Source organism: Eptatretus burgeri, chromosome 6 (genome assembly GCF_056783735.1).
Source record: "Eptatretus burgeri isolate ZD-2024b chromosome 6, Ebu_testis_v1, whole genome shotgun sequence".
Lineage (NCBI taxonomy): Eukaryota > Metazoa > Chordata > Myxini > Myxiniformes > Myxinidae > Eptatretus > Eptatretus burgeri.
In genome coordinates, this window is record NC_140966.1 from 44,391,222 (window position 1) to 44,401,834 (window position 10,613).

General features: G+C 40.6%; 1 protein-coding gene and 1 long non-coding RNA gene across 6 annotated transcripts in view; one reads left to right on the top strand and one right to left on the bottom strand.

Moving 5' to 3' along the window:
- Positions 1 to 4,994, bottom strand: part of LOC147024663 (uncharacterized) — a 13,489-nt gene extending 8,495 nt beyond the window's left edge. Inside the window, exons 1-3 of the long non-coding RNA XR_015059129.1 lie at positions 4,863 to 4,994; positions 3,731 to 3,760; positions 3,424 to 3,493 (exon numbers count right to left, since the gene is read on the bottom strand). This is a non-coding gene — a long non-coding RNA (uncharacterized LOC147024663). The remainder of the gene's footprint in view (positions 1 to 3,423; positions 3,494 to 3,730; positions 3,761 to 4,862) is intronic.
- Positions 1 to 10,613, top strand: part of LOC147024662 (uncharacterized) — a 98,482-nt gene that overhangs the window by 26,462 nt on the left and 61,407 nt on the right. The window lies entirely within an intron of this gene.

A 10,613-nucleotide genomic window follows, 5' to 3' on the forward strand; every position in this document is an offset into this window, starting at 1 on the left:
TCTTGGCTTTCCCGCCGCGGTGTGCCGATTTATAATTCCATAACTGAATCGATTTTTTTTTACTCATGATGATCATGTAATTTATTTTGCCTTCCTACCTCCAGTATAGGACTGTGGCATCACAATTGAAATTTGAAATACATACCAAGTGACCTCACTATGCAATGCAGGAATTGTTTGAAGAAACTATATAAAAAGCGAAACGTTTAATATTTATCTGTATTTATCTATGCTGATGTGACGGGTAATATAATGGAAGAACAAAAAGGGGAAATGTTGTGGAAAATAAAATTTCACATTTTCAGCAAGCCAGCCACCGCCTGTCGCACTGCAGAACAACATGTGGCCAATGCAGGCGAGTGACTGCTGAACTTTGTTCAAGTCGATCGATATACAGTATTCAGTGACAGTGCCAATATTGTAGAGCAACTCACCAAGTGGCTTAACCCTTCCATAGAAATGGTTGATAAGAAATGGCTCGCTTGGCATACGATTAGCAATCACTGAACTGTCACATTAAACATACACCTCCCAGAGATGCCCGAAATGTCAAATATGTCCAAATTGGACAAATTAACATTTTTCTAGGAGTCAGAACTGCTTTTAAGTTCGATTCTGGAGCTTAAGTTTTGTAATTCAGCTTAGTTTAAGAAATGCTTGAGGTTATTGCATGTGCGGAAATGAAATAAAGCCACGAATGCTGGCATCTCCGGGCGTTTATAAGCATTGCAATATATCCAGCAATTCATAGCTATGATGATCAGGCATTTGATAATATGAGTGAGGAAAATGAAAAAAAAAATTTATGGTTAAGAAATCATTGCGGCTTGTTCCAAGTCGAGCCATGGTTGAGCAGGCCAGAAAACATGGCGGCTTCAGTCTCCAGCAAGGTTACCTGGGATATGTCTTAAGACTCCATAGAGAACGGTGACAGAGGATGTGCCTGATAAAGGATGCAATTAAATAAGGCCATGGATTATCTTCAAAGGGAGTGTTTTGATTAACCCAAGCACCCAATATTCACTCAGGCACATCCATGGAGTTATTTTTTAGTATGTATGCAAAGTTTCAGGCTGCTTGGTTTCATGGTTTTGGAGTTATGGAGGGGAGACACTGACACAGTGACTGACACACACACACACACACACACACACACACACACACACACACACACACACACACACACACACACACACACACACACTGATATTTATTAGTACAGATTATGACATGGAGGTAAAGTAAATTAATATCTTAATTTAATGGGTATGGTAATGCAGGCTTAATCGACCTAAAGGCATAAATCCCATGGGCAGGACACATTATATATTTACTATAATTCACGGATCAGTGTTTGTGTGTTTTTGTTTGTCGCGCAACTTTTTTTTTGTATACCTTGTTGAGGCTCGTATGAGAGCTAACACACAACATACAGCAAGGGGGGCATGAGACAAGAGGGGCGGGAGTGGGAAGGACAAAACAGTGGGGGACACAGACATTAGGAGATCTGTGGAAGGGAGAGGGATGGGGCAGGGAACATGAGGAATACAGGATGGACATTACAGAGACTTTTAGGAAGGAAAGCAGGGAATTTGAAGGAGGTGGGCTTGGGTGGATTACCGGGGGTAGAAAAGATTGAGGATTTGGATGGGGGATGATAAGAGGTGGTGGTGAACAGCTGTTTTGAAGGCCTGGAGGGAAGAATGGGATTGAATAGAGAGAGGGAGTTTATTCAAAGGCGGGAAAAAAGAGGAATGAAAGAGTTAAGGTGAGCAGTGATTCGTGATTTTGGTCGTTTTACCAGAAGGGGGTTGTTCGCAGACCTTGAGCGCCTTGCGGAAATGTTGTGGGTACAAATCGCAGAGAGCGCAGGTGGGGCGAGGCTGGAGAGGAGATGGTAGAAGACAGAAAGACCACCGACAAGCATGTGGTGAGAGAGTGAGAGGCCCAAAGACTCAGCCTCATCACGGGAGATGCCAATGATCCGAAATGCCTTGGTTTCCACAGCGTGAAGCCGAGAAAGGTGGGAGGCAGGAGCACCAGCCCAGAGGGGAGAGCATTACTCCATCAGGCTGTGGACGAAAGCTTTGTAAGTGGTCAGGAGCTCAGGTGGGCCGAGGAAGGACCTTGCACGACGGAGGATTTCCAGTCGGCGACTGGCTTTGGAGGCGAGGTTTGAAATGTGGCTTTCCCAGGAAAGGTCATAGCAGATAGTGAGACCCAGAAGCTTGAAAGAAAGGACTTCTTCTCGAGGAAAAGTGGATGGGGGAGGGGGGTTAAACGGTCCTTTCGGAGAGACGTAGTGAGAGTGTGAGATTTGTCCGGATTGAAAGACATGTTCCACGTGTTGGACCAGTTTGTGATTTTATCCAGATCTGCAGTGAGCGAAGAAGCTGCTGCTTGCCGGTCTGAGGGATGACCGATGGTATGGCAGAGGGTGGAGTCATCAGCAAGGAGATATATAGGATGAGAAAAGCATCAGCAAAGAGATACAGATACAGTTCTCGGCTGATTGTCATACTTCTCATACAGTTCTCGGCTGATTACATCCAGACTTGCTACAACGGATCAGCATGACCCCAAATAATGTATCGGGGTGTTTTTATTTTTGCCAGTGGTCTTGGTGGGAGAGAAGGGGGGACGTAAGTTCTCTATGTAAATGTGTATTGTGTAGTGCCGCCTACAGGTGAGGAAAGAAATTGCAAGTGTCCACCATTTACAGTGCAGTATTCCTGTCCCACGTTTTCCAGTGCAGTGAGGTGTTTTGAATTATAAGCAGTATGTATGGTTTTGCTTCATGCTTGTAACCTGGGTTTATTTTTGCCGACACAGAGCTGTCAGTTACTTTACACCGCTCTAATAAAGGTAGGTGTTGGAAGAACATGTTGCATGTTTGGAACAACATTGCCCGTAGGGCGGGTACTCTGCTAGTTCCTGTGATAAACCTTGAGGCACGAATGGTTATTATAAGACTGCAAGCATTGAATACAGCTCATTTTAAGAGAATACCAATATTGCTAAAAAGAAACGAGATAAATTAAATGCCAGAGTGGACCTTTCATTGAAATACACACAAAAATTCAGGAAACATTTTTGGGTAAAAGACTGCAAATATTATGCTAATGCTATATGTATCCACAAGCATGATTATAATCGATGCCACCACCCTGAATCCTCTCTCTCTCCCTTCCCACCCTTCCCTCCCCCCATTATGCACAACCATTGTGCATCAACCCAAGCCTGTATGTATAAAATACATATATGGATCCTTGTCAATATGAATAATAAAAAATATTCAGGAATCAAACAGGAACCAAATACAGTATATACATGTATGAAGGAAATTAGATGATTGAGGAATGAATGCATTCTCGAGCTTTCTGATCTCCCGTAATGACAACCTCCATTGAATACCACACATACCTAATTTCATCACGCCTTTGTCGTGTCTTGCCAACAAATAGAGTCGCCTCGTGAGTGTTGATCATTGCATCTGCATGCAACCCGAGAAAAAGAAAGAATCTCCTCTATAAAAATAAAATCACCTGGTAACTTTCACCTCCTTCAGTTCATTACAATGCAATTTTCGACAATACAGGTGTTCAAGATTACAGAATGTGATAATAAGAAGACATGAGATGAATAGATGATGAAATTTCAACTGTGCTAATTAATCCCGAACCATAACTCCTGCCTTAACCATAGCCAAAGAGAGAGCATTAATACTCACCTTTCTCACTTGGTTTCAGGCAAGAATGTACTGCAAATGACAAGGGGAATAAGACAGAGTGAAGTTAATGAGTGAGACCTGCAATAGAAAGGTAATCAGAGAGAAGAAATCCTGAAACAAGCTGAATTAGACAATGCTTAGAGCTTGCTTGCCAAATAAATTAAAATACGGTAATAACAATCGATCCGATTAGGGTGGTTTGTTCATGTAAGGTCACATTTTAAAGCTTCATTCTTGGGTGCACGTTTCTACCTTCAGTCATTGTCATTAAAATAAAAAGTCATTGTCATTGGAATAAAAATTAACAAACTTTAAAATGCAAAGCCATTGAAGGAGAGAGGTAGCTGAGGATTTGGAGGAAGCGACATCTGTTCGTAAACAGGAAGTGTGTAACCACATCAGTCCTGAGAACACATTTCTCCTTTGAGAAATGCTTTGTCATTCATAAGATTTAAACAAAACCTAAACATTATGACACCTGCTCTTTGATAAGATGGCACATGATCATCCAATGTGATGAAAAACTTGTTAAAACAATGAATGTGCAGTTGTGTACCTTGGCGCTAAGTCAAAAAATGCATCGCCATATAATGAATACTTTCTCTTTTGTTTGAGAAATGCATTTTATATCAAAAAGGGGAAGAATAAAAAAAAACATTGGGACAAAACTCAATGCCTGCACTTTATCCGAAAGGCCAAAGCACATGACCATGCACTATTTGTCAATGCAAAATGCAGGCACTTTTTTTTAGCTGTGGACAAAAGGTTACAGTACAATGTGCAGGTACATGATGGCCTTAAAGCCAAAATGTACAGTTATACAAGATGAACCTATTAGTTATGCTTTTGCGTTACATCTGCATGTGAAAAGCTGCTTCAGAGGCAAAGCTTACGCAGCACCCTGAATATTGCTTTTTGAGACATATAATGCAGGGTACCAGGAAATAAAGTAAAAAAGCATAATACCTCATTTGCATAATCTGTCATATCATTAGCGGTGTTAGTATTTACATTAAATTTCATTGACCAAGCAATGTAAAGACTCCAGAGTGCTGCAATCTTTACGAGTTCAAGGTGAAGATACATTATATATGAAAAAGGAAAGGGGACCAGGAAGGGGTGAACAACTCACTATCAGCAAGAAGGACCAAAAGGCAGAGTGAGATCTCCAGAGAAGAGACCATGGTGCAGCAAGATAGTTATGGTCTTTTTCTCCTTGTCTGCCCAAACTCGACAGGTGTTCTTTTAAATGATTCCATTTGAATTGGCATTGATCTGATTGGCTTGGAATTGATCAGCACATGCAGTCCTCTTCATTGTTGACACCATGCCTCATGGAATGTTGGCAGTGATTTTGGTTTATTGAGGCCAACTGGTTGTTGTAAAACACATTGCCTTTCCCAGAAAAGCATGGCAAATAAGGTCAAGGGGTGTTATAAAGCGATTGTGACAGTCTGGTCGGTTGAGGTCATATTGTGGCAACTGTACAGGGTGGCCTGAAAGTCTCTTCACCCTTCCCCAGTAAAACATTCGTTCTTAAACTCTTTTAATATACAGGTTTTATTGTGCAGTACTTATAATAATCAATAAGTCATTGCATCTGAATGATAGAGTACATACAGATACAATGACTGATTAATTAATTATTGTAACTACTGAACTGTGCAATTAAACCTGCATATTAAGAGAGTTTAAGAAGGAATACTATATCGGGTTGGGGTAAAGCGACTTTCAGGCCACCATTATATCCCGTAAGTTATCTCGACATTCAAAAATGGCCACTACAATCACTTGACAATATGTTGGAAACAATTTGGTTATTAGTTGAAGCTTGTCATGGTTTTCAATCGTTCTGCACAGATGGATCACTTACTATAAACTTGGATGGCCACCTTATTGTGCTGCACCAAATGACACCATATACTGTCAGACCCTGACATTTGCGGTTCAGCTAATTGAGGACCCCGCGTATTCGCGGTTAATTTAATGTGACCTGCTTCTACATTTGCAGCCCTAGTGGGGCAACTTAGCATAACAATTGTGCATTTTGTGAGGAAAGCACCACATTTGGCACACTAGTAGCCTATCATATTATGAACAGATTTGGATATTGGGCCATCTCAAATTCAGCCGCTGATGGCTGTGGCAGCCATTTTCCACTGCCATAAAAAGTTTTGAGATGGCCCAATATCCAAATCTGTTAATAATATGATAGGCTACTAGTGTGCCAAATTTGGTGCTTTCCTCACAAAATGCACAATTGTTATGCTATATTTAGCTAAGTTGCCCCACTACCCTGTGTTTTGTGTATTCGTGGTTTTCTGCGTTTTTGCGGTGTATTTGCGTTTTCACTGTTCTTTGCAGGGGTTTTTTATGTTGTCATGTGCATATTCATAGGTTCTGCAGGCGTTTTCACATTTTTCTTTTCGCTGTTTTTCGTGGTTTCTTGACGATTTTTTGTGGGCGTATTCGTAGTTATTTGTCGGCGTATTCACGGATTTTTCACCGGATTTTTCATTTTCCCTTATGAATCGCGAACCGCAGGGGAACCTATCCCTTTTTCCCATTGAAACAATGCCCCGACATTCGCAGATTCGACATTCGTTACATTTTCTAGCAATGTATCTCCCGCAAATGCTGGGGTCCGACAGTACCGTGGTCATTTCCAAAAGTATAAGACTTTGACAAACAATGGCTGTAGGGAGGAATGAAGGTGAGGGGAGGACACATGGGTTGGACAATTTGGATACAGAAGCAAACTCCCTGGAAGGAAAAACTGGAATTTGGAACAGGAGTGTCAATGGACAGAAAAGATCATGGTTTTGGATGTGGGATGATGGTGAACAGCAGTCTTGAGCATATGGAGGGAATAATGACGTTGAAGAGAATGTGGAAGTTGGTGTCACAGGTGGGGGAAAAAAAGAGGAAAGAATGAGTGGGTGTGAGCAATGATTCTGGATTCTGGGATTTCTACCAGAAGAGGGTTGATTGTAAACATGTATGCTCTGCAGAAACCTGTGAGGAGGACAAAGCATAGAAAGAGCAGAGAGTACAAGACCAGAATGTAGGCAGCAGATGACATAAAGACCACCAAACTGTCTGCTATGGGAAAATGATTGTCCCATAGACTCAGCTTCATCATGGGACATTCCAATAATTTTGAAGGCCTTAGTATCCATGGCATCAAGCAGAGCAAAGTGTGAGGCAGGAGCACCAACACAGAGGGGAGAGCAGTACTCCATCAAGCTGGGAACAGTTAGATCCAGCAAAAACCAACCATCTATGTTGGGTTTCACCCTCAAAGGGGAAAGGATGGAGCTTCGCTTCTGCCTTTCTGCTTCCAGTTCAAAGGTGGTTCTCTATCGGGAATCAAATCACTTTATTTATTTATTTATATTCTCTATGCAAAATGGAAAGTAATATAGAAAGTAATAAAACAAAGTGTACAAAAAAAAAATTTCTTATTACAAAGAAAACGTGTCCACTTGGTTCCGCCTTCTGCCATACTATGAAAACTGATTAGTTTTATATGACATTCCTTGCCAGCCTCAATTTGGATAACTACCTGGATTAATAACAGGTGCGGTGTTAGCAAACACCCAGAGTTATTATATGGTGCAAAGCACTTGGCATCACCTCGTTAAATTTGACAATTCGCGAGGTGACTACATCAGTATTCTGCAGATTCACATCCGACTGGTTCATTATCAATTTGAGGGGTTGTAAAACGTGACATTTGGTGTCAGGATGGGGATTTGTATGTGACTGATCAATATAAAGTGAAATTTTTGCACAAAAGCATGTTTGCTCATGGGTGATGAGGCGGAAGGTGAGGTTGAATGCAAGGCCAACATGGGTGAGATGAGCTGGGAGGAGATTAGCCTTTGCACTTTCCCAACCCATTTTATGAAATTTGCAACAAAAGAGACTTGGAATAAATTTTGAATGAGGGGCACAAAAATTAAATATGAATTGTTTGGTGTTCCAACTCAAGAGCAGCCCACATATAGTTGTCCATGTGAAAAAATATTTGAAATCTGTTTTGTTGTCAGACAATTGGAATGCAGTCTCTAAACAACTATCGAGGTATACGGATCAAAATTGCTTGTTTATAAAATTTTAAAAACAGTAAATTAATTCAAACATTATTACAATAAAATACTATACATAGGGGCCTGGTCTTCTGTTTTCCTGTGCAGCACAAGGCTGTGAGTAGCATCATTGATTGAGGATGTGGCAGTGCTACTGAGACAGTGCCCCTATAGGTTAGAGCAGTAATTTGGAATTTTGCTAGGATGCTGGGCATAGCTTCCCGACTCTTTGCGAAGGACACTGTGAAGGGATCTTTAATGTCCATCAACTAATTCCAGCAGATGAAACGCCCAGTATAATATTCATCTGAGGGACGGCACACACATTGATGAAACACCCTACCTGTGAAACACTGGATGACAGTTTATAGCTGAGTTGAGATTCAAACACAGGTGAGACAGCTTGAAGCGAGTGTGTGTACCTCTCAGCTGTCCTGCTGTGGAGTGGAGATGCATTGCTTTGTGACCACTAAAACCATTTTTCAATTCTCTCTTGAACTCATAGTTCGCTTTACTCATGCTAATCCTCTAATTTATTTGGCATTTCAAACTCTGGGGATTTCCCCAAGAGAACCGAGCCATATCGCTACACCCACTGCTCTACACCCACTGCTACAATCACTGCGCCACGGGAGCTTTTGCCTGCTTTGAAATTATGTTTGTTGTACTCAATGAAGTTACACCTCGGCATATTCATTAATCTTTTCTTCACTCAATATAATTGTCGGAACAGTAGAAAAAGTTAAGTTTAATGCTTTGGCGATTTCACATGTTCTTATGCAAACTTGGAGAAGATGGAAGCATAACCTTCCTTATTTAAATATGTTTATGTTTTTCATGTATTTTAACATTTTCAGATTTCACTCCAGATTTTGGCACTTATTTAGTCCACCAAATCCGATCCTCAAATCCGAAATCATATTTCAATTATACTGTATATGTACTTTAATTAGTCCATGAGAGGAGATCGTGTTTCCAAGGCAAGGCATTTTAGTAGGCCGAATCAAAATGTCGGGTTAGAAGTTGGGCTGATGAAGATAAGCCTTTCATGAATATAAGCCATTAATTATCTTCAAAAAGGGTGTTTAAATTGACCCAAACACCCAATTTTCATTCTTGCACTCCTTTGGAGCTCCCTTCGTATGCATACAAAGTTTGGGGCTGCTCCGTTTCATGGTTTTGGCATTGTGGAGGAGACAACATCGTTAATTTATTACCATTTTCAGATTTCACTCCAGATTTCGACAGTTATTTAGTCCACAAGCTCCGATCCTCAAATCCAAAATCACATTTTGATTACATATTTTAATTGGTCCATGAGAGGCGATCATGGAAAACTGCATCGTATAATGCATAAAATCACTGAGCTCCTAAATTCAAAACTATAGCACTGCCAACAGTGATGTAAACAGTGATTTGTAGGTATGAAGATCAGGCATTTGATGGTGTGAATGCAGAAAGTGAAAAAAGGAAATTTTGAGCAATTAATCGTGCAGAAATCGTTGTGGCCTGATCGAAGGCAAGGCATTTTTGAGCAAGTAGAAGCAAACCTTGAGACCCGTGAGAGGGAGAGCAGGCTGACCAAAGATAGAGTAGTTTTTGTTTCAATTTAAGAAGGCCGTTGATTATCTTCAAAAGGGTGTTTATATTTACCCAAACACCCAGTTTCCATGTATGCACTCCATTGGAGTTCTCTTAGTATGCATGCAAAGTTTTGGGCCACTAGGTTTCAAGGTTTTGGAGTTATGAAGGACACGCACACACACACACACACACACACACACACACGCACGCACGCACGCACGCACGCACGCACGCACGCACGCACGCACGCACGCACGCACGCACGCACGCACACACACTCTCTCTCTCTCTCTGACTGACACACACTGACATTTATCATTATTGATGACTTGGATGTCAATCTCGATCAAACCATGGATAAGTTTGCAAAACTACACCCCAGGAAACTCAATTTGAGTGCTGTGTTCTGATAGAATAGCAGAGCAGTCAAAGCATAGCATATTTGCCCACCATAATGTGACAATAAATTAATTTCCTTAAAATAAAAAAACACAATCTGTGATTTTCTTTCTGTTCAACTTATTGGAAAAAAAATTCCGTCTCTGCCCAACAGGTAAACTTACCAATGCCCCTTGGATGACCTCACTTATTTAAATGCTGACTACATAAGGAAGGGCTGTAACACACTGTATGCTATTCGTACAGGGGAATGCAACAGAAAAGTCACAATCACCAATATATTTTCTTTCTTTGTTATTTATTCCTTAGATTTATGTTCAGGCTCCATGAACATTAAATATGATAACAACTGAACTATGAGCTCTTCATGTTGAACATTTCACCACATGAACAGTCAAATTCTGCGAAGAAAATTCATATTCCCAAAAACACTGATTATATATTTACTTTAGCCACTGTTGGTAATGCCTCTTTTTTTTTTTAATCTCCACTGTTGTTTTTTTGTTTTTTTACCACAAACTTATTTAGTAGAAATGCAACCTTTTCCACTCCCACCTTTCCACTCTACAAATACATTTTTATTTCGCTTTTATCGACTCCAATTGTCCTTTTCTTCTTTTGTACATCATCCTCCTCGTTCTACTTATTACTTCTGAAATCGAACATTCATAAGTAGTACATTGTTTGGTCTGGTCATTTATTCTGTCTGTTTGTATGTCAGGTCGCATTTTTACTCTGATCTTCATGAAACTTAACCATCTGATAGAGGTAGTCACAAGGTAGAAGCCTATTGTTTTTGAGTTTTGAGG